The sequence below is a fragment of the Pseudophryne corroboree genome, chromosome 3 (assembly GCF_028390025.1).
Source record: "Pseudophryne corroboree isolate aPseCor3 chromosome 3, aPseCor3.hap2, whole genome shotgun sequence".
NCBI lineage: Eukaryota > Metazoa > Chordata > Amphibia > Anura > Myobatrachidae > Pseudophryne > Pseudophryne corroboree.
In genome coordinates this window covers 44318453-44337166 of record NC_086446.1, presented here as the reverse complement: position 1 = coordinate 44337166, position 18714 = coordinate 44318453, and the positions used below count along the sequence as shown (strand labels likewise).

General features: G+C 44.1%; 1 protein-coding gene across 1 annotated transcript in view; it reads left to right on the top strand.

The window, feature by feature from the left end:
* LOC135057136 (uncharacterized) overlaps window positions 1–18714 on the top strand; it is a 352772-nt gene that overhangs the window by 221614 nt on the left and 112444 nt on the right. The gene's annotated exons all lie outside the window — the stretch shown is intronic.

The following is an 18714-nucleotide window of genomic DNA, read 5'->3' as shown; positions in this document are numbered from 1 at the left end:
GGCTCTTGTGGTGATACCCACATATTTCATGTCACAACTACACGATATGCAGTATACAACTCCAACTGCATTGCAGTTGATGAATTGGTTAATTAATTTCTCCTCTCCATACCGATCAATAATGGAAGATGTTTTGACCATATGTGGGCATGCTTTGCAATTTCCACATGGGAAGGAGCCCTTGATGGTTGGCTGTTTTTTGGGATTTTTGGTGAAATGACTACTGGTACGTTTATCTTTGAGATTTTTAGACCTTCTCCAACTCATGGAGGGTTTTTGTCCTATTGTTGCTGCTAGGTCCTTATCTAGAAGTAAGACTGGCCAGTGCCTGTTAATGGATTCTTGTATCTCCCTCCATTCTCTACAAAAGGTGCCCACGAATCTGAGCTTGTTATCTTGTTCCGGTGATTTATGAGTTTTTGTCTGTGGAAAGATCAACTTATCCCTCGGTGTCTGGCTGGTGTGCCATTTGGCTTTTTTGATAGACCTATGGCTGTAGCCACGTTCACGTAATCTTGTTGTTAGTTCCATGCTTTTCTCTAAAAAGGTCGAAGAATCTGAGCAATTTCTTTTCAGACGTAAGAATTCACCCTTAGGGATATTTTCCACTGTTGGGGGGAAATGTGCACTTGTTTGATGTAAAAGGCTGTTTGTGGATGTTTCTTTGCGATATAGTTCGGTTTCTATCTGGCCATTAGGTGCTTTAGAAATCACAAGGTCGAGGAAGCATACTGAGTCCTTGCTGATGTGGTGTGTGAGTTTGAGATTGTTGTCATTGGTGTTCAATTCCTCAATGAATGTTAGTAACAAACTTCTATCACCTTCCCAAATCAGGATGATATCATCGATGTAGCGCCACCATGCAATTACATGTTGTGTATATTTCTCATTATTGGGATGCATCACAATTTCCCTCTCCCACCAGCCTAAATACAGGTTCGCTTACGTTGGTGCGCAGGCCGAGCCCATCGCTGTTCCGCGAGTTTGAAGATAAAACTTGTCGTTAAAGGTGAAGTAGTTCCTCGTTAGTATGAACTCCAATGATTCAATTAGTAGGTCATGAAACTCATTATTGCCGGCCATTTCAAGAAAGTATCTGACTGCTTTTATACCGATCTGATGTTTGATGCTGGTGTAGAGTGATTCTACATCTAATGTTACCAATAGGTGGTTGTCATCGAGTTGGACATCATGTAGCTTTTGGAGTATGTCCGTTGTATCCCGCAGATATGAAGGAAGATTCAACACGTGTTGCCGTAAGTGCAAATCCAAGAAGGTACTCGGTTTTTCCAGAATTCCACCCTGTCCTGATACAATAGGTCGTCCTGGTGGTACGGTAATGTTTTTATGAACCTTGGGTAGAAGATATAATGTGGGTGTTTTGGGTTTGGTGGTTGTTAGATACTCAGTTTCCTCCTTGGTCAACGTGCCTTGGGAGTATGCCCGATCTAAGATCCGATTAAGGGCGATCCTAAAGTTGTCAGTTGGATCGAATGTTATTTGTTTGTAACATTGTATATCCCCCAGTTGTCTCATTGCCTCAATAATGTACATTGTTTTAGGCCAGAGGACAATGTTGCCCCCCTTATCAGAGGGCTTGATTACTATATCCGACCAGGACTGTATTTCACGCAGAGTTCTTCTTTCCATTTTGCTCAGATTGTCGCCATGAAATGGTTTGGATTTGGACTTGGTATAGATCTTATCTAAGTCACGAGCTACTAATTCTTGAAATACTCTGGTTTCCGGTGAAATATGTTCAGGAGGAAAAAAGGTTGATTTTTTCTTACATTTAGGTCTCGTAGGCATATCTGTTGTATCCAATTCTCCAGTGTAGAGTTCCTCTAATGCTGCTAAGGCCTCTATTTCTTCTGTGGTGAGTGGTTCAACTATTTGATTATGTTCTGTGTCGTTTTCCAAATGGGATTCTTGATGTGTTACAAAGAATTTTTTAAGAAGTAGTTTTCGCCCAAAAAGGTGTAAATCCTTCTCCCAAAGGAAGCGATTCAATGGTTGTGTGGGCGAGAAGGATAATCCTTTGGATAAGAGAGTGATGTGGTCATCAGTGAGGGTTTTGTCTGAAAGATTAATAATTCTGAAATTTGTCTCCTGTGTTACTTCCTCCTGTTGTTTCTGACTGGGTATCTGGGTTCCCAATTGGCTTGTTCTCGTTGATTTCTTGCTCCCCCTCCTCATCTTCCTCTTTGTCGAAATCTTGGTCTTCCTCCCCTCCTGTCTGATCCTAAAAAATGAGTCGATGTATGGTTTGTGAAATCGTCCCTATAATTGTATGTTTCTCCTTCCGAATTACCAGGGTCCGAATATTCTTCTCCCCCTGATGATTCTGCCTCGGATGAAGTGTATCTGTCTTGCGACTGTGTGTGGTCTCTGTATGTGGGTGTTTTGCTCCAGCGAAATATGTTGCCCATCTTGAAATCTCTCATGTCTCTTGCAAATTTGCTTTTCTTTCTATCAATAATTTTTTGTTCGTAGGGTTCCAGTTCTTTCTTGATCTTTTCAAAAGTTTGTTGGAATTTTGTGTTGGTTTCCCATTCCTCAAGGCTTTTACCTAAGTCTTCTATTTCTTTTTCACATGCATTAAGTACTAAGTGATTGTGTTTGATTAGGATAGCCATGAGGTCTTGGGAGCATTTCAGAAGTACAGCTTCCCATTCTGTTGTTAGACTATCCGTAGTTAGTTGAAAGGTCGGAAAGATCTTAGGTCTTAAACCTCTAGGTGTAATTTTGTTTTTAACATAACTTTCCAAAGTTTTAACATCCCATGAGGAGCGCATTCTTTTCTGCAGACAAGATCTTAATTTGTTAAGTTCTGAGTCCCACCCTAGGTTGCCTGAGGATAAGTCTGTTCCACTATTGAAAATATCTTCCACACTTTGTAATGAGACGTGTCTACTGCTTAGTTCGTTGCGAAGGCTAAAAGAAGCCATGCTGGAACTATTAGTGGATAGCTGACTTAATGTCAAAAAGATTAAACTGAGAGGAGTAATGATTTTTTGGAATGGAATGTTGTAATAAATTTATAAATAATATGCGTTCTTGTAAGGATATGTGTGATAAATGGGTGTACCGTAACTATGATATGCCAAAATTCGGCTTAGAGGGACATAAATGTCCTGTCCGTGCTGGAACCTGAAGCTGAAGATTCAATCAGCATAAATGATCAGGAAAAGGTCAGTTTGGTGCCGCACAGGACCCTAAAGAATTTTTCTTTGTAATGGGCTCTTATGAAATTTGTCCCTTATGAACCGGAAGAGTGTTGCCAGAAGTAATGACCATTACTCATGATAAGATGAAAGACGTTCACCGCAATGCTCAAGCTCCTTACACTCACACTCACTACGAACACATTGTTAAGAGACACCTTACAGATAGGACAGAGCACGCAGCCTCTGATTTGATCCACGAATCCACCGGGATTCAATTCCTACTCGCGTTAGATATCACCCGTACCGCCAGATGAATTATACATTTTAGGTATATTACTGCGCTAGCAAACCTGATAGACAATATCACCGAGATGTATGATGACACCTTCAGGTATACTGGGAGGGAATTGCAAGCTTACAAAACGGAACTGATCCAGCACAGGATGGTTCTCAATTACCTCACAGCGGTGACAGGCGGGTATTGTGTCACTCTAGCAACTCAGTATGGCGTGAAGTGCTGTACGTATATCACAAACAGCACCGATGACCCAACCGAGGTCATAGACCAAAAGATGGACGATATCTTGCAATTGAAGTGGGAGTTCCTAAGGAGACACAACCTTACCCTTACTGCTGTGAGTAATGAACTGACCGGCTGGGTTTCATGGTTGAACCCATGCAATTGGTTCTCAGGTTTAGGAGAATGGGCTCAAAATGTTATCGTGAATGTAGGGAAATTTCTCCTTTGTATCCTGGGAGTTGTCATAATGATTGGTCTGATATTTAGATGTGTTCGGATTTTAATACATTGCAAGCGCAGTACCAAATTGATGAGTTTAAGGAGCGAGGGCATTGTCACAACAACTGGTTTAATTTATGACCCATCAATCGAGACAATGTTGTGATAAGACGTGATTCCATGGTCCGTTTCTTTCACCCGTTTCTCCTTTGTTTTTCTCCAAGGTAAAAAGACATCCACTCGGAAGAAGATTTTGATGCACACTTCCACAGACCTTTTGATGAACAGTCCTACAGACCTTTGATGAACATTTTCACAGACTTTGCGAGACACTTTAGAGACTTTAACTTTCTATGGACACTTGAAAAACTTTGCTTACCACCCACAGCAAAGATACACCTATCCGGACAAGACTTCAACAAGACATCCAAGGACAATTACACACATTATCATATGAATGTATTTATAACACATGTTTCTTATCTTCATCTCTACGATCTTCGGGTAGTGACACACATAGTCGACAGTTGATATAGGTACATATGTTAGCACTCAAATATTTTTTCCCCCCCATGTATCATCAACTAATATGCACCCCATTTGTTGGAACAAGAAGCCGAAAAGAGCTCGGTAGTGTTTGTTAGCCCACTTACAGACCCTTAATACGGGATAAGAAGGATTTAATGTATACTTCGCAATACCTCGAAGCTTATCTAGAACATGTACGGCACGATGATACATGACCCCTCAGACATGAATTTCATACATACATGCTTTTACTATCCCACTAGGTCATACATTTCCCACCTTCTCCTCTCCTCCCTTCACCCAATCATTTATAGGTATTTAATTGTATGGTATATTTTTCTGCTTAATTGTTTGGATAGTGGCAGTTATTGTTGAATGCCAAAGGGTGGACTGTCAAAGTCGAAAAATATCATGATGCATATCCCTTGTACTAACCCCTCATGCACATGCACGCTGCTCGTGCACCTGTTCCCCCGTGCGTGCACATACCCGCAAGTTGCGTAAGATCGCTCCGGCGTTCGTGCGCATGAGATGTGTATTTACGATAGAGTTTGTGAGCGTGTAGCGTGCGACTCGATCGTAGCATATTTAACCCAAATAGTGCATTTTGTAGTTAATATTCCCCTAGACCATGTCAGCGAGTATGATTAGTTTAAACTGTTCCTGGACAGGGAGATTCCTCTTTGCATGATAGGAAGGGTCAGATAAAGGTTGAAAGGTGGTGTCTAGTATCCAGCTGTAGGGTATTTTAAGAGTAACATTCCGATGTTAGTTAGGAAAGGATCGCTTGCTCCTGCGTATAGTTATGTACAGAAGTAGATTAGGAGCATTAACTGTATTTGCTGTAAATTACACATGCGGCGGGAATCCTGAGGATACCTCCCACCAGAGCAGTTGGGGAAAGACACAGCCCACCTGTTCAAATCCACCTATGACCTTTGCTGTAATGTAGAGACACATCCCTGTGTCCAATGAACAATGAGATTACAGATACCATTGTATTGTGAATGTATGTTGTGTATATAAAGACCACTGTTGCCTGGCCAGCCTCATGTCTCTGAAGGCTTTCTACCTGATAGCTGAGGACTGGATTCCAGGTCGCGCATGCGAAAGATTCCCCACGTATGTATATTCTCTGTAGCCATTGTTCGCCATTGTTCGTCTTATTCTCTGTTATTCTGTTAGATTTCTGTGTTAGCTTGTAGTGTATAACTTGTATTGTTTTCCCCTTTTTCTCTGAATAATCCACGGCAGTGTTAGAGCTGCTGTGGTTTTAACCAAACCTGGTGTTGTGTTTTCACTTTCCTGCAAAGGGCTCTCTTAGTGTCTCAATCGCTCAAACAGCATATACATTGTTAAGGTTTTTAAGCGTTACATCATTACAGTATTTGACTACTAAGGTTTAGAGCATAAGCATATTCTTACTGTGTTTTATTAACAAGGTTTAAAGGTTATCAACTGTGTGTGCGCCCGCTGTGTGTATTCCGTACACTCAGCGCAGCGTGTGTACGCCAAATGCGTACCACGTGCAGGACTCTGTACGCTAATAGCGTACAAAGGGGGTCATTCCGAGTTGTTCGCTCGCAAGCTGCTTTTAGCAGTTTGCACACGCTAAGCCGCCGCCTACTGGGAGTGAATCTTAGCTTATCAAAATTGCGAACGAAAGATTCGCAATAATGCGAAAAGACTTCTCTGTGCAGTTTCTGAGTAGCTCGATACTTACTCTGCCAGTGCGATCAGTTCAGTGCTTGTCGTTCCTGGTTTGACGTCACAAACACACCCAGCTACAACAGTCGCTAACGCTTTTGAAAAAATATTCCAACAGAGTTGCGTACCAAAGAAGTTGCAAACTGATCACGTTAAAGAGTTTCTAAACAAAATCCCCCAAAAAGTGTTCAAAAAATACAACATACAACATTTCACAACCAATAACGATGGGAAAGCGGCTGTTATAGAACACTTCAATAGGACTTTAAAAACACGGATGTGGCGCTATTTCACAGCACAGAACACTTACAGATATTTCTCTAACGTCCTAGTGGATGCTGGGGACTCCGTCAGGACCATGGGGAATAGCGGCTCCGCAGGAGACAGGGCACAAAAGCAAGCTTTTAGGATCACATGGTGTGTACTGGCTCCTCCCCCTATGACCCTCCTCCAAGCCTCAGTTAGGTTTTTGTGCCCGTCCGAGAAGGGTGCAATCTAGGTGGCTCTCTTAAAGAGTTGCTTAGAAAAAGTTTTTAGGTTCTTTATTTTCAGTGAGTCCTGCTGGCAACAGGCTCACTGCATCGAGGGACTTAGGGGAGAGAATTTCAACTCACCTGCGTGCAGGATGGATTGGATTCTTAGGCTACTGGACACCATTAGCTTCAGAGGGAGTCGGAACACAGGTCTCGCCCTGGGGTTCGTCCCGGAGCCGCGCCGCCGACCCCCTTGCAGATGCTGAAGATTGAAGAGGTCCGGAACCAGGCGGCAGAAGACTTTTCAGTCTTCCTCAGGTAGCGCACAGCACTGCAGCTGTGCGCCATTGTCTGTCAGCACACTTCCCACAGCGATCACGGAGGGTGCAGGGCGCGGGGGGGGGGCGCCCTGGCAGCAATGTAGAATACCTGTATGGCGAAAAATACATCACATATAGCCCTTGAGGCTATATGGATGTATTTAACCCCTGCCAGACTTCACAATCTCCGGAGAAGAAGCCCGCCGAAAAGGGGGCGGGGCCTATTCTCCTCAGCACACAGCGCCATTTTCCCTCACAGAAAGGCTGAGGGGAAGGCTCCCAGGCTCTCCCCTGCACTGCACTACAGAAACAGGGTTAAAACAGAGAGGGGGGGCACTGATTTGGCGATATACATATATATTAAATGCTATATGGGAGGAACACTTATATAAGGGTTGTCCCTGTATAATTATAGCATTTTGGTGTGTGCTGGCAAACTCTCCCTCTGTCTCCCCAAAGGGCTAGTGGGTCCTGTCCTCTATCAGAGCATTCCCTATGTGTGTGCTGTATGTCGGTACGTGTGTGTCGACATGTATGAGGAAAATGTTGGTGAGGAGGCGGAGCAAATTGCCTGTAATGGTGATGTCACTCTCTAGGGAGTCGACACCGGAATGGATGGCTTACTTATGGAATTACGTGATAATGTCAACACGCTGCAAGTGGGTTGACGACATGAGACGGCCAGCGAACAAATTAGTACCGGTCCAGGCGTCTCAGACACCGTCAGGGGCTTGTAAAAACGCCCATTTACCTCAGTCGGTCGACATAGACCCAGACACGGACACTGATTTCAGTGTCGACGGTGAAGAAACAAACGTATTTTCCTTTAGGGCCACACGTTAAGGGCAATGAAGGAGGTGTTACATATTTCTGATACTCCAAGTACCACAAAGAAGGGTATTATGTGTGAGGTGAAAAAACTACCTGTAGTTTTTCCTGAATCAGATAAATTAAATGAAGTGTGTGATGATGCGTGGGTTTCCCCCGATAGAAAATTATTGGCGGTATACCTTTTCCCGCCAGAAGTTAAGGCGCATTGGGAAACACCCCTCAGGGTGGATAAGGCGCTCACATGCTTATCAGAAAAATATCCTAAAAAGTATACACACACATGCTGGTGTTATACTGTGACCAGCGATCGCCTCAGCCTGGATGTGCAGAGCTGAGGTGGCTTGGTCGGATTCCCTGACTAAAAATATTGATACCCTTGACAGGGACAGTATTTTATTGACTATAGAGCATTTAAAGGATGCATTTCTATATATACGAGATGCGCAGAGGGATATTTGCACTCTGGCATCAAGAGTAAATGCGATGTCCATATCTGCAAGAAGATGTTTATGGACACGACAGTGGTCAGGGGATGCAGATTCCAAACGGCACAAAGATGTATTGCCGTATAAAAGGGGAGGAGTTATTTGGGGTCGGTCCATGGGACCTGGTGGCCACGGCAACTGCTGGAAGATCCACCGTTTTTTACCCTAAGTCACATCTCTGCAGAAAAAGACACCGTCTTTTCAGCCTCAGTCTTTTCGTCCCTATAAGATATCTGCCCAGGGATAGAGGAAAGGGAAGAAGACTGCAGCAGGCAGCCCATTCCCAGTAACAGAAGCCCTCCACCGCTTCTACTAAGTTCTCAGCATGACGCTGGGACCGTACAGGACCCCTGGATCCTACAAGTAGTATCAAAGGGGCACAGATTGGAATGTCGAGGCGTTTCCCCCCTCGCAGGTTCCTGTAGTCTGCTGTACCAATGTCCCCCTCCGACAGGGAGGCAGTATTGAAAACAATTCACAAGCTGTATTCCCAGCAGGTGATAATAAAATTACCCCTCCTACAACAAGGAAAGGGGTATTGTTCCACACTATAGGGTGGTACTGAAGCCAGAAGGCTAGGTGAGACCGATTCTAAATCTGAAAAATTTGAACACTTACAAGGGTTCAAATCCAGATGGAGTCACTCAGAGCAGTGATAGCGAACTGGGAACAAGGGGACTATATGGTGTCCCGGGACATCAGGGATGCTTACCTCCATGTCCCAAAATTTGCTTTTCTCACCAAGGGTACCTCAGGTTCGTGGTACAGAACTGTCACTATCAGTTTCAGACGATGCCGTTGGAGTGTCCAAGGCACCCCGGGTCTTTACCAAGGTAATGACCGAAATGAGGATTCGTCTTCAAAGAAAATGGACAACCTCCTGATAAGAACAAGGTCCAGAGAACAGTTGGAGGTCGGAGTAGCACTATCTCAAGTAGTTCTACGACAGCACGGGTGGATTCTAAATATTCCAAAACCGCAGTTGTTCCGACGACACGTCTGCTGGTCCTAGGGATGATTCTGGACACAGTCCAGGAAAAGGGTGTTTCTCCCAGAGGAGAAAGCCAGGGAGTTATCCGAGCTAATCGGGATCCTCCTAAAACCAGGAAAAGTGTCAGTGCATCATTGCACAAGAGTCCTGGTAAAATATGGTGGCTTATTACGAAGCGCTTCCATTCGGCAGATTTCACACAAGAACTCTTCAGTGGGATCTGCTGGACAAATGGTCCGGATCGCATCTTCAGATGCATCAGCGGATAACCCTATATCCAAGGACAAGGGTGTCTCTCCTGTGGTGATTACAGAGTGCTCATCTTCTAGAGGGCCGCAGATTCGGCATTCAGGATTGGATGCTGGTATCCACGGAGGCCAGCCTGAGAGGCTGGGGAGCAGTCACACAGGGAAAAAAATTTCCAGGGAGTGTGATCAAGTCTGGAGAATTCTCTCCACATAAATATACTGGAGCTAAGAGCAAATTTGTAATGCTATAAGCTTAGCAAGGCCTCTGCTTCAAGGTCAGCCGGTATTGATCCAGTGGGATAACATCACGGCAGTCGCCCACGTAAACAGATAGGGCGGCACAAGAAGCAGGAGGGCAGTGGTCAAAACTGCAAGGATTTTTCGCTAGACGGAAAATCATGTGATAGCACTGTCAGCAGTGTTCATTCCGGGAGTGGACGACTGGGAAGCAGACTTCCTCAGCAGGCACGACCTCCACCCGGGAGAGTGGGAACTTCATCGGGAAGTTTTCCGCATGATTGTGAACCGTTGGGAAAGACCAAAGGTAGAAATGATGGCGTCCCGCCCGAACAAAAAACGGGACAGGTATTGCGCCAGGTCACGAGACCTTCAGGCGATAGCTGTGGACGTCCTGGTAACACCGTGGGTGTAACAGTCGGTGTATGTGTTCCCTCTTCTGCTTCTCATAACCAAGGTATTGAGAATTATAAGACGTAGAGGAGTAAGAACTATACTCGTGGCTCCGGATTGGCCAAGAGGGACTTGGTACCCGGAACTTCAAGAGATGCTCACAGAGGACTAATAGCCTCGGGAGCTAAGATGGGATTTGCTTTCAGCAAGAACCATGTCTGTTCCAAGAGGAACCGTGGCATCTGCCTCTAAGAAAGGACCTGCTCCAGCAGGGACCTTGTCTGTTCCAAGACTTACCGCGACTGCGTTTGACGGCATGGCGGTTGAACGCCGGATCCTAAGGGAAAAGGCATTCCGGAAGAGGTCATACCTACCCTGGTCAAAGCCAGGAAGGAGGTGACCGCACAACGTTATCACCACATGTGGTGAAAATATGTTGCGTGGGTGAGGCCAGGAAGGCCCCACGAAAAAATTTCAACTAGGTCGATTTCTGCACTTCCTGAAAACAGGAGTGTCTATGAGCCTCAAATTGGGGTCCATTAAGGTTCAAGTTTCGGCCCTGTAGATTTTCTTCCAGAAAAAATTGGCTTCAATTCCTGAAGTCCAGACGTTTGTCAAGGGAGTATTGCATATACAGCCCCTTGTGTGCCTCCAGTGGCACCGTGGGATCTCAACGTAGTGTTGGGATTCCTCAAATCATATTGGTTTGAACCGATCAAATCTGTGGATTTGAAATATCTCACATGGAATGGGACCATGTTGTGGCCCTGGCCTCGGCCAGGCGATTGTCAGAATTGGGGGCTTTGTCTTAAAAAAAAAGCTCATATTTGTTTTTCCATTCGGACAGGGCAGAACTGCGGACTCGTCCCCAGTTTCTTCCTAAGGTGGTGTCAGCGTTTCGCCTGAAACAACATATTGTGGTGCCTGCGGCTACTAGGGACTTGGAGGACTCCAAGTTGCTAGACGTTGTCGGGGCCCTAAAATATATATATATATATATATATATATATATATATTTCCAGGACGGCTGGAGTCAGAAAGTCTGACTTGCTGTTTATATTGTATGCACCCCAAAAGATGGGTGCTCCTGCTTCTAAGCAGACTATTGCTCGTTGGATTTGTAGTACAATTCAGCTTGCACAGTCTGTGGCAGGCCTGCCACAGCCAAAATCTGTCAATGCCCATTCCACAAGGAAGGTGGGCTCATCTTGGGCGGATGCCCGAGGGGGTCTCGGCTTTAAAATTTTGCCGAGCAGCTACGTGGTCAGGGGGGAACACGTTTGTAAAATTCTACAAATTTGATACCCTGGCTGAGGAGGACCTGGAGTTCTCTCATTCGGTGCTGCAGAGTCACCCGCACTCTCCCGCCCGTTTGGGAGCTTTGGTATAATCCCCATGGTCCTGACGGAGTCCCCAGCATCCACTAGGACGTTAGAGAAAATAAGATTTTACTTACCGATAAATCTATTTCTCGTAGTCCGTAGTGGATGCTGGGCGCCCATCCCAAGTGCGGATTGTCTGCATTTTTTGTACATAGTTATTGTTACAAAAATCGGGTTATTATTATTGTTGTGAGCCATCTTTTTTAGAGGCTACTTCATTGTTATCATACTGTTAACTGGGTTCAGATCACAAGTTGTACGGTGTGATTGGTGTGGCTGGTTTGGGTCTTACCCGGGATTCAAGATACTTCCTTATTGTGTACGCTCGTCCGGACACAGTACCTGGCTGAGGCTTGGAGGAGGGTCATAGGGGGAGGAGCCAGTACACACCATGTGATCCTAAAAGCTTGCTTTTGTGCCCTGTCTCCTGCGGAGCCGCTATTCCCCATGGTCCTGACGGAGTCCCCAGCATCCACTACGGACTACGAGAAATAGATTTATCGGTAAGTAAAATCTTATTATAGTTGTTTTACAAGATTTCACACAGAGCTATAATAATACATACCATAGAACGATTTAATGTTCACCGTGCGAAGTGAACCCCTTTAACACTTTGAGAATCTTCAAGACGACATACGGCGAATACTTTAAGACTAAAAAAAACCCGCCGTGTTTGTCCGTTGGTGAACATGTACGCATTTCCTAATATAAGGATATATTTCAAAAAGGATATGAACAGAATTTTTCTGAGTGAATACTAAAGGTCTTAAGACGCTTTACCCGTTGGTGGATCAGTACGGTGAAGCCATTACAGGCAGTTTTTACCCCGAGGAGCTTCTAAGCATCCCAAAAAACTATAATAGAATTTACAAAGTCGAAAAGGTTTAAAAGACAGTCAGAGGTTGGAAATACACGTTAGTCAAGTGGCGCGGGTACCCAGCAAAATGTAACAGTTGGGTTGCCGCAGCAGAGTTAAAAAATATATATAAAATGTGACACTCTCTAAACAAGGTGAACCATGGATGACAAATCGTTCTACATAACCTTGCCGAGTAATGCTTCAGCAGACACATTTCCGCAAAATAGGATTTCTAACTATACGTCAAAACTGTCAAAGGCTGTAGACTTACCCGATGATTGGGAAGTCGCTCTTACAGAGATACAATACCCGCACACTTGGAATACTTTGGGTATACCCGATTGCAGGTTGCAAATAACATGGGATGGCACACAGACTGAAACGGTGGCGAGAGTTATGAGCGTGTGCATTAAACCTGGCTTTTATGACTCGATTGAATCGCTACTGGAGGTAATCAATGCAGAAATTGCAAAACATAATCTGGAGGTTGAATGAAGACTAAATTATGACCCGTTTGAACGTATTGTATCATACAACAATAAGCAGGGCTATCAACTCGCCGCCGGCGCTAAACCGACAAGGATACTGCGCTTACAACCTTAAATTAAGATTTTTAAACCATGCGCCAACATCAGCGGGGGTCAGTATACAATGTATGTGTACACAGACATTATCGAACACCAGAGGGTCGGGGATAGTTAAGTACCACTACTTCGCACTGTTGAAATTAAGGGGCATAACAAATAACAATGACATGGTCACAATTCGATATGGAGAAACCCAATTATGTACCTTTGTGCAAAGCGCATTTTGACACGATTGTCATAGAGATAAAGATTGACCAGAACAAGAACATCTCATTTAAGTTTGGGAAAACGATTGTGAAACTACATTTTAGACGACGCAAAACTGATTTTTATTAAAAAGAGGGTTTGGGTTTAATATATACAAGGAAAGGGACGGCTAAAAGACAACGGAAGTGGTCAACAGCACTTCCGCCTTGGTATGTGCCCCTTTTAAACAAAAAACGGAGATGTCGCAACTAAATATCAAAAGAAAATCGACTTAAAGGGTTGGTGATATTTTTTAAGCATGTCTGTAATACACAACGAGTCCGTTGAATGCGCAAAATCAGAGCTGGATCTTTTTGACGTACCACCAACACAAACTTTTGTGGAGAAAAGTCTATACGTCGAAGTTCAACCATTAGCAGCGTTATCCGAGACACCTCCGCTTGAATTTAATATAGTGGCCTGTGGAGAACACTACTACGATCTGAACAACACCCTTCTGTACGTTACGTGTAAGATCGTACAGCACAATAACAATCCGATTGCCCAAGGGACAATCTTACACATCACGTACAGGAGGTCGTAGTCGTGTTCTCCACTGGACACTATAAAAATTCAAGCGGCACTGTTTCTGATAACGCTGCTAAAGGTTGAACTTCGACGTATAGACTTTTCTCCACACTAGTTTGCGTTGGTGGTATGTCAAAAAGATCCAGTTCTGATTTTGCGCATTCAATGGACTCGTTGTGTATGAAAGACATGCTTAAAAAAATATCACCAACCCTTTGCTTCGATTTCTTTTCTTATTTAAGTTGCGACAACTCCGTTTTTTGTTTAAAAGGGGCACACAGTAAGGCGGAAGTGCTGTCGACCGCTTACGTTTTCTTTTAGCCGCCCCTTTCCTTGTATATATTAAACCCAAACCCTCTTGTTTTGTTTGATTCGAGTCATACATTTTATTCATAGCGGCCGCCGTGGCTTGGCCAATGACGTGTTTTGCGATGTTACGTGCCACGCTCTTCACATGCATTTTAGCTAACTCTAGACCCCTTCGGAAAAGAGGCAGAGCTTTTCAAAACAGGCTTCGAAATATACCACCTAAACCGCAACCATACATGTACGCACTGCCGTGAAACCCCGGTAAACTATTACCAGCTTGCGCTTTATAATATTGCGCGTACAACGTCGGATCACCATAGTTTTTAATGACGACCATTCTTTTTAATAAAAATTAGTTGTGCGTCGTCTAAAATGTAGTTTCACCGATCGCTTTCCCAAACTTAAATGAGATGTTCTTGTTCTGGTCATTCTTTATCTCTATAACGATCGTGTCAAAATGCGCTTTGCACTGTCGAAGTCGAGTCGCTATGCTTGCGAATACGCACAGCGCGCACAGCAATATATGGTAACATACGCATTTACACAGACATGCCACAAAGATAGATTCAATACATATTTCATACAGCACATACATTTAAACATATCAAGCACTAGACATAAGGTTTCAAATTATATAATGGAGTAAAGTCATGTATGTGTATTATTGGAGCAGAGCAAGATGGACATGTCGTGTTTGGTGTCAAAGTAACCAGATTAATGTGTGGATTCATTTGATGCATGTGATTAAGTTGTAGAACATTGCCATGAGTAGATATGATTAAATGTATGAAATCTAAAGCCACAATTCTGAAGTGAACAAAAGAACATTCCAAAAGACAGCATGTGTGGCCAGGAAACCAAAGGCCAGCAACCTTGAATAAAAGCCCTCACACTGACTAATGACTCATCATGAATGAGAAAGTTCCCTACCCTAGACCAATAACAGAGAGATCTGTACGCCCCCAAGAGACTCAGTGTATAGCTGATCCCACACACAGAAGTTGCTGGTTTTCCCAGACGCTGATTGAGATGGGTTTCTGCCGATACTCTGCTGTGAGCATGGAGGGGGAGCGTAGTGAGCATTTAGGGAGATGGTAATTGTATTGCTGGCCGTGTCTGTATTTGAATTAGTTTGTAATAACTGCTTACTGTGTAAATTGTAACCAGGTAACTATATATATATATATATATATATATATACCACATAGAAACTCCGGCACTCCTGTAATGGCAAAAAATGTCTTGCTCCTGTGCCTTCCACCCGGGGGACTGCGCCAGAATACCAATGCAGAACAAATGAGGCGGCACTCGGAGTCTGATGCAAATAGTGAATAGTGTATTGGCAAAAGAGTTGACGTTTCGGGGACGTGCTCCCCTTCCTCAGAACAATCTAAACAGTGCAACATGTGAACAATAAATACCCAACTTACCCCATGATCCTCCCCCACCAGCGTGCATCCTCGACACGTTGCCCGCGGCTCCGATCAGGCACCTCCGACTTCCGGCGGCGGGGCGGAAGTGATGCGACGGGGCCCGGCTTGGTGATCATGGTAACACTGTGCCTGACCACCCGCTAAGCTCCCGCGGTCCCATCAGCTGCCAACAGCCGGGCGGATGTGACATCATGGAACTCGGCTCGGTTGCCAAGGAAACACTATAAAACATAAACACAATGATTCATAAATGGTGCCCAAATGTTAATCAGTGCACATAACATGATAAGATATAAAATCACACAACTATTGCACATGTGTGCACAAATCCCCTATCGTGCCGATTTACAGAATATATCTACAATCTTAAAAAAAGTTGTACACCATATGTTTAGCAAACCATATTGCGCTAGCTATTCCATGTGAATTAGCCTTTGAACTATTCCTTTTATATAACAGCCATTTTTAAAATACCAGGGCAGACACACAAGTATGGGCTCATTAGTAATCTTCTGTATTACGGGTCTAATACTACTCCAAAATCATCCAGGATTCTCATACACTCATAAAAAGTGTACTCTAAACCAACTGATCGTAATACTCTTCTACGACATGACAGTTTTCATCCGGTTCCAACAAGAAAAGGTTTACCCTATTCACAGTTTTTAAGGGTATGTAGGGTCAACAGCGAGAGCACAGAACGAGACAGGCAACTTGATGACATGGAAGAAAAGTTTGTACAAAGAGGGTACCCCAGGCAGCTTTTAGTAACGGCCAGGAGGAAGGCCCTTCTCAAGGATAGAAGTGTTCTGTTGAATCCCAAGGTGGCACAGAAATCAGATAGTGCCATCACATGGGTTAATGAGTTCAACTCATCTAGTACCCGTACAACCAATGCAGCCAAAAAGCTTTGGCCCATTGTGTCATCTGATATGGATCTTCCTAACTTGTATAAAAAGAGGCTGATGCCCAGTTTTACGAGAGGGCGCAACATAAGGGATTTAGTTGTGAAAACTGACATTACAAACACAAAAATAGCACCTACACATTTTCTGTCGAGAAAAAATGGGTGCTACAAGTGACTTGGTTGCACCACGTGTACATTCATGTCACCCGGGGATTTCATTATGCACCCTTTTTCAGGCAAAAAGTTTCCCATTAAGTGGCCCTTAACGTGTAGTACCAAGTTTGTGGTATATGTCATCATGTGCCCGTGCGGTACTTACTATGTTGGGAAGACCGAGTGCCAGTTCAAAACTCGTATGGCACAACATAGACAAGCAATACGTAATGCTTTAAATTCAGGGGTGGCAGAACAACCTGTAGCTAGACATTTTTTTGAACAAAAGCACAACATGGCAATGTTAAGACATAGAGTCATTGACCATGTCCCTGAATTAGTCAGAGGGGGCGACAGAGGGAGGAAATTACTGCAACTGGAATCCCGGTGGATATTCAGACGTTGCGTCCTAAAGGGCTGAATGAGTCATTGGGTCTCATACACTTTTTATGAGTGTATGAGAATCCTGCATGGTTTTGGAGTAGTATTAGACCCGTAATACAGAAGATTACTAATGAGCCCATACTTGTGTGTCTGCCCTGGTATTTTAAAAATGGCTGTAATATAAAAGGAATAGTTCAAAGGCTAATTCACATGGAATAGCTAGCGCAATATGGTTTGCTAAACATATGGTGTACAACTTTTTTTTAAGATTGTAGATATATTCTGTAATCGGCACGATAGGGGATTTGTGCACACATGTGCAATAGTTGTGTGATTTTATATCTTATCATGTTATGTGCACTGATTAACATTTGGGCACCATTTATGAATCATTGTGTTTATGTTTTATAGTGTTTCCTTGGCAACCGAGCCGAGTTCCATGATGTCACATCCGCCCGGCTGTTGGCAGCTGATGGGACCGCGGGAGCTTAGCGGGCGGTCAGGCACAGTGTTACCATGATCACCAAGCCGGGCCCCGTCGCGTCACTTCCGCCCCGCCGCCGGAAGTCGGAGGTGCCTGATCGGAGCCGCGGGCAACGTGTCGAGGATGCACGCTGGTGGGGGAGGATCATGGGGTAAGTTGGGTATTTATTGTTCACATGTTGCATTGTTTAGATTGTTCTGAGGAAGGGGAGCACGTCCCCAAAACGTCAACTTTTTTGCCAATACACTATTCACTATTTGCATCAGACTCCGAGTGCCGCCTCATTTGCTCTGCATATATATATATATATATATATATATATATATATATATACTGTACATTGTGATATATTGAATACATATCCTTTTAATAACAAATATATACATCAATGAGCTTTGGAACTCAGATAATGTGTGGGTGTATTGTTTTGCGATGTATAGCGCACATTTATAGCACATGGTAATAAGATGCGCAGGCGTCCACAATATATATTAGAGCTGACATTTTAAATATTTGTTAGAAAGTAATTTGATTTGAACAGCACAAAGGTACGTAATCGGGTTTCTCGTATCGAATTGTGACCATGTCATTGTTACGGCCCTTGATTTCAACAGTACAAAGTAGCGGTACATAACTATCCCCGACCCTCTGGTGTTCGATAATGTCTGTGTACACGTACAATGGCCCTCATTCCGAGTTGTTCGCTCGCAAGGCGAATGTAACAGAGTTACACACGCTAAGCCTACGCCTACTGGGAGTGAATCTTAGCTTCTTAAATGTGCGACCGATGTATTCGCAATATTGCTATCACAAACGAGTTAGCAGTTTTTGAGTAGCTTCAGACTTACTCTGCCTGTGCGATCAGTTCAGTGCTTTTCGTTCCTGGCTGACGTCATAAACACACCCAGCGTTCGCCCAGGCACACCCACCGTTTCCCCGGCCACTCCTGCGTTTTTTCCGGAAACGGTAGCGTTTTCAGCCACACGCCCCTAAAACGCCGTACATCCGCCCAGTAACACCCATTTCCTGTCAATCACAATGCGAACGTCGGAGCGATGAAAAAGCCGTGAGTACACTTACTTTCTTCATAGTAAAGTTACTTGGCGCAGTCGCAGTGCGAACATTGCGCATGCGCACTAAGAGAATTCTCACTGCGATGCGATGAAAATCTCCGAGCGAACAACTCGGAATGAGGGCCAATGTATATTGACCCCCGTTGATGTCGGCGCATGGTTTAAAAATCTTAGTTTTAGGTTGTAAGCTCAGTATCCTTGTCAGTTTAGCGCCGGCGGCGAGTTGATAGCCCTGCTTATTGTTGTATGA